This window comes from Heterocephalus glaber, unplaced genomic scaffold, assembly GCF_053883595.1.
Source record: "Heterocephalus glaber isolate CG9 unplaced genomic scaffold, H.glaber_assembly_v1.0 deba00001569, whole genome shotgun sequence".
Classification (NCBI taxonomy): Eukaryota; Metazoa; Chordata; class Mammalia; order Rodentia; family Bathyergidae; genus Heterocephalus; species Heterocephalus glaber.
Window position 1 is genome coordinate 1966992 of NW_028258354.1, and position 6257 is coordinate 1973248.

The 6257-nt window shown below is 44.7% G+C and overlaps 1 pseudogene; it reads left to right on the plus strand.

Annotated features, from left to right (window-relative positions):
* The first annotated feature begins 962 nt into the window (after nucleotides 1–962).
* Nucleotides 963–4373, plus strand: LOC101721557 (kinesin-like protein KIF2C; annotated as a pseudogene).
* Nucleotides 4374–6257: the final 1884 nt, after the last annotated feature.

The following is a 6257-nucleotide window of genomic DNA, read 5'->3' on the forward strand; positions in this document are numbered from 1 at the left end:
ATATATATATATTATATATAATATATATATATAATTTATATATATATATATATAATATATATACACATATATATACACACTACACCAACTCAGTCTGTTAGGGAAAAACAAAATCTTGCCTTTCTTGGCAATAAAAATTTTATAGAAAACAAAAATAGCAACAGGTCTTCAGATACAAGTATTGACAGAGGCAGGGGGTGTGGCTTGGGGGTAGAGCACTTGCTCCACATGCCAAGGCCCTGGTTTCAATCCCTGCTGGGGCTAGGCTATGTAATTTAGATCTCACAGTCTTGAGGTCCGGTGTTATCTTGCCTCAGGAACAGGGAAATATGGGGAAGGCCTCATGCCCTGGCTATGGGCAGAAAGCCAAAACCTCAGCACTCTTGAGGCAAGACAGCATCTGCTGAGGACAGTTGTCAATACACAGGCATTTGTGTGTAAAGAAAATCTGGTTCCTCATTAACTTAATCCTTATCCACCCATTCTCTATAGTTGCTGTTCCATGAAATGGGTACTAACCCTCCTAGAGCACTTCTCACTGGCTAGTAAAAGCGGGTCTACTGCAGAGTTTTATTCGAGTCTGTCCACTAGAGGCAGATCTCCTCCTGGACACCCCCTTATTATCGTGAAAATTGTCTCTCTCCTTTTATTCCTCATCATTTCCTCCAAAAGGTAGCTGAGGGTCTGATCCCCCTCAGTAAATCCCCAGCACCACAAAGACAAACAGACAACAGTGTCCCACAAAGTACTGACAAAGTTATGATTGAAACTGTGGGGGCCGGGGATATAGCTCAGTGGTTCCTGCAGCTGCTTCGAAAGCACAAGGTCCCCAGTTCAATCCCCCGTACCAAAAGCAAACAAACAAAATATTGTGTGTGGGGGGGAATTTAGCTCAGTGGTTCCGCCACCCGCCTCCCAAGTGCAAGGTCCTGAGTTCGATCCCCCGTACCAAAAAAAAAAAAGATGATGTTAAAATACTGTGTGGGGTAGTGATGTGTCCCCGTGTCCCCTCTTCCAAGGAGTGTTAGGCAGGATGACCCCTGGAACCCAGGAGTTCCCACCAGACTGGGCAACACAAGGAGCCCCAATCTCTTACACAGACAAAAACAAAACAAAATGCTGCCTTGGCTTAACACTCAATTTAAAATGAGGCATAAAGCAACAGAATACACTAAGTATGATGGTAAGAAAATTCATTATCAGATGTACACTATGAAAATACTAGCAAGCAGGTATCTTTGCATTTACCTAATGTTTTCTTATAGTACAACCAAAATGGCTATCATCAAAATGTGAATATGCCTGGGTATGGTGGTGCATGCCTGTGATCCTAGCGCTTAGGAGGCTGATGCAGGAGAATTGCCAGGAGTTCAAGGCCAGCCTGGACTACACAGTGAGACTGTGTCTCAAAAAACTTTTTAAAAATGTGAATATGAACATCTGCACACATATCTTCCTGTATGCGTGCTCCACTGTGCCAACCTAGTGAACAGGTCCTGGTATACACTGCCCAGAGTAGTTCAACAATCCACATCTGAGGGGAGGGCCAGGGATTTAGCTCAGTGGTTCTGCCGCCTGCCTCACAAGCACAAGGTCCTGAGTTCGATCCCTGGTACCAAAAAAAACCAACAACCCACATCTGACGGGATTTACACTGTGACAGTTTACTTGGTGTTAGGGCTTCCCAGGATTAGCAGAGTTGTGATTTATGAGCATTTTGTACTTCTCATCCTCGTGGACCCCCTAGTGCCCATGGAGTCATCACTTCAGGCCCACTTACTTGTTTCCTGGTCTCGCCATTAAGATCCAACACAGTAACAGCTTAATTCACAGCGTCAGTGTAGGAACTGTAAACTTGAAGAGATCCTGTGTTTCTGTGGAATGGACAGAAGGAGATGCCACAAAGGGCAAAGAGATTGATTTTGACAATGTGGCTGCAATAAACTCAGAACTCTTACAGCTTCTCCATTACACTGAAGGACAATCTTCCCCTTCAGGAAAATGTAACTGTCCAGAAACAGAAACGCAGATCAGGGGATTCTGAAATTCCCGCTCCAAAAGGTCTCCGAAGTTGCTCTCCTCCCACGTTCACTTTCCCAAGGGCTCAAATCACCGCTCAGGAGAACAGTATGGAGATAGGGCAGCCTGTGTCCACCAACTTGTGAAACCAGCTTCCAGCTACCATTCGGAGGAAATCACATGTTGTGAGAGCAAAGGAAAAGGTGAGGAACAAGCATGAAGAAAAGAAGGCCCAGAATTCTGAAATGAGAATAAGCGAGCCCAAGAATATGACAACAGCTTTCCCAACTGGGAGTTTGCCAGGATGATTAAAGAATTTCCAGCAACTGTGGAACATCATCCACTTAGTGTGACTGATCCTGTGGAAGAGCACAGGATTTTTGTCTGTTAGGAAATGCCCAGTAAATAAACAAGAATTGGCCAGAAAAGAAATAGACCCGTTTTCCATTCCAAGGTAGTGTCTCCTCTTGGTGCACGAACCCTAATTAAAATGGGACTTAACAAAGTATCTGGAGAATCAAGCATTCTGTTTTGATTTTGCATTTGATGAAACAGTTTCAAATTAAGTTGTCTACAGGTTCATAGCAAGGCCACTGCTACAGACGATTTTTTTTTTTTTTTGGTACCAGGGATCGAACTCAGAACTTTGCGCTTGTGAGACAGGCAGTGGAACCACTGAGCTAAATCCCCGGCCCTTACAGACGATTTTTGAAGAAGGAAAAGCAACTTGTTTTGCATATGGGCAGACAGGAAGTAGAAAAACACACTATGATTGGAGACGTGGCTTTCAAAGCCCAGAATGCATCCAAAGCAGCATGGCTTCCCAGGACATCTTCCTCCTGAAGAATCAGCCTGGTTAAGGGAACCTCTGCCTACATAAGGAACCAGTGGAACCTCCCTATGTAACATTCTTTGTTACAAAGTCTTCCCAACATTCTTTGAGATCCACAATGGGAAACTGTTTGACCCGCTTAACAAGAAGGCCAAGCTGCATGTGCTGGGGGATGGAAAGTAACAAGTGCAGGTGGTGGGGCTGCAGGACCACCTAGAGGATGTCAAGATGATCGACCTGGACAGCACCTGCAGGACCTTGGGACAGACATGTCTTCTCCAATTCCTTCTGCTTCCACACCTGCTTTCAGATTCTTCTTTGAAGCAAAGGGAAAATGCATGGCAAGTTCTCCTTGGTGGATCTGGCAGCGAGGTGCACGTACCTCTAGTGCCAACAGGCAGAACTGTATGGAAGGTGCAGAAATCAAGAATCTCCCAGGGCTGGGGATTTAGCTCAGTGGTTTTGCCGCCTGCTGCGCAAGCGCAATGACCTGAGTTCAATCCCCAGTACCAAAAAAAAAAAAAAAAAAAAGAATTTCCTGGCCCTGAAGGAATGCATCAGGGCCCTGGGCCAGAACAAGGCTCACACCCCGTTCCTCGAGAGCATGCTGACTCAGGTGCTAAGAGACTCCTCCACTGGGGAGAGCTCGAAGACCTGAATGATTTCCACGATCTCACCGGGCATTAGCTCCTATGAATATACTTTAAACACACTCAGATACATAGACAGTCAAGGAACTGAGCCCCCACAGTGTGTCAATGGAGAGCAGCCAATGCAGATAGAGACAGAAGCCAGCTCTACTGGGGCCCAATGGCACACAACTTCTCCAAGGAGGGGGAGGAAGACTTGTCTTTCCAGATGTCTAGTTTTAACGAAGCTCTGACTCAGACCAGGGAGCTGGAGGAAAGGGCTGTGGAGGAGCTGCAGGAGATCATACAGCAAGGACCAGGTTGGCTTGAGCTCTCTGAGATGACTGAGCAGCCAGACTATGACATGGAGACTTTGGGAAACAAAGCCGAATCTGCCCTGGGTCAGCAAGCCAAGCACTTCACAGCCCTGCAAGACTTCATCAAGGCTGTGAGCCTGGCCATGCAGCTGGAAGAGCAGGCAAGCAAACAAGCAGCAAGAAACCGGCAACCATGACAACTGCAAATAAAGGTGTTTGGTTTCACACACCCCACCACCACCACATCTTCCTCTCTGGCCCCTCCCCAGCAAACGCTGGGCACCTGGTGGGCTGGTCAGGGTCTGAGCTGGGATAGGTTTTGATAGAGGCCAAGTGTGGGAGGACCTGGGGTGGGGAATGCTACTTTTCTTTTCCTCAGCTGGGAGCAAGAGGAAGGAAATTTTGGTTGCCCTGTGAATTGCCCTGCTCTTCCTTGAGACAGTGTTGTGTAGTTTCCCTGAGGCAGAGTCCTGCCTGAACCGACAGCTGCTGGTGGCCTCTCCTCAGGCTTGTCCTGGCCCTGCAGAGGAGGAGGCACCTCTAGGCCAGCTTGGGCCTGCCATCCACACCCTTGGTCCATCCACTTGCCTATTTTGTTTTTTTTTTTTTTAAAAAAAGGCTTTAGCCAGGGATTTAGCTCAGTGGTTTCACTGACTGCTGCACAAGTGCAAGGACTGAATTCGATCCCCAGTACCAAAAAAAAAAAACCTTTACTAAAGCTTGGAAACAGCCCAAGTGCCCATCAACTGGAAACTGGATAAAGAAGATGTGGGGTTTTTTTATAAAATGGAGTACTGGGCCAGGGATTTAGCTCTGTGGTTTCACCTCCTGCTGCACAAGCGCAAGGACCTGAGTTCAATCCCCGGTACGGAAAATAATTAATTAATTAATTAATTTTAAAAAACCAAATAAGATGGAGTACTACTCAGCCATAAAGATCAAGAAACTACAGACATTTATAGCTAAATGGATGCATATTGAGGCCATACTCTTAAGTGAAATAAATAGGATACAGGAGACTTCCAGGTTGGTGCGCCATGGCTCCCAGGCAAGAGGAGGCTTCCGGGTAGGTGTGCCACGGCTCCCAGCACAAAGGAGGTGACCCTCATGGGCACCAGGAACACCCCCCCACACCCAGCATTGAAATGAGAAGACATGTAAACAAGCCTCAGAACCAGACTTCCAGATCACCTACAGCAACCCCAAAGGGAAACAAGATGGAACACTCTGATACTCAACTGGACTCCCTGAACTAGCAATGAAAGAGGATCTGGAAAAAATGAAATCAGAAATAATTTCTTGCATAACAGCAAAGATTGTGCCCATAGTGCAAGACATGATTAATAAATCTAGAGAGGATACAGATAAAAAAAATAGAGGACCTGAGGAACATGATGGAATGCCAACATAGGAAACAAATTGAATCCATAAAACAGATGCAAACAGATTTCCAGGAGATTAAAAACTCCATTGAAAGTCTATGCAGCAGAATGAACCAATGTGAGGACAGAATTTCAGATATAGAAGATAAGATTGCAATTAGTGACCAGGAAAAGAAAAAATGCTTTAAAATTGTAAGGGACCATGAGAAATCAATCCAGCAGCTGCTAGATGATGCAAAGAAAAATAACCTAAGACTGATTGGAGTCAATGAAGAAACAGGAGAGAGTGCAGATGACATAAAAAAAATGTTCGCAGAAGTGATGGCAGAAAACTTCCCAAGCAGGGGAAAAGAATTTGACATAAAGATAAGCAAGGCATATAGGACTCCAACTAGCCTTGATCAAAAAAATCTACACATAGGCTTATAATTGTGAAGATTCCAGAAACCCAACAGAAGAACGAAATTCTACAAGCAGTTAGAGAAAAGAAACAAATCACATACAAAGGAAAGTCTATCAGAATCACAGCAGACTTCTCAGTGAAAACCCTCAAGGCAAGAAGAGGTTGGTATGATGTGTTTCAAGCCCTAAAGGAAAACAACCTCCAACCTAGATTCATGTACCCTGCAGAACTATCTTTTAAAATTTATGGTGAAATAAGATACTTTCATGACAAAGAGCACCTTAGGAACTTCATGAATAAGAAACCAGCGCTCCAAAAAATTTTATACAAAATCCTAGGAAAAGACAATGAGGATCACAACCCCAGGAAGCCCAGCAGAATGAATCCACTGGGCAGGACAAGAAATTAAAAGCAAAGGGAGAGGATCAAACAAAAAGAAAAACTCATGACAATGATAACTCAATACGTATCAGTTATAACCATCAATGTTAATGGTCTCAACTCACCAATCAAAAGAAATAGACTCGGGCTGAGGATTTAGCTCAGTGGTTCCGCCACCTGCTTTGCAAGCATAAGGTCCCAAGTTCGATCCCCAGTACCAAAAAAAAAAAAAAGAAACAAAAACAAAACAAAACAAAAAAACCCTGATTTGGTCCGGGGATTTAGCTCAGTGGT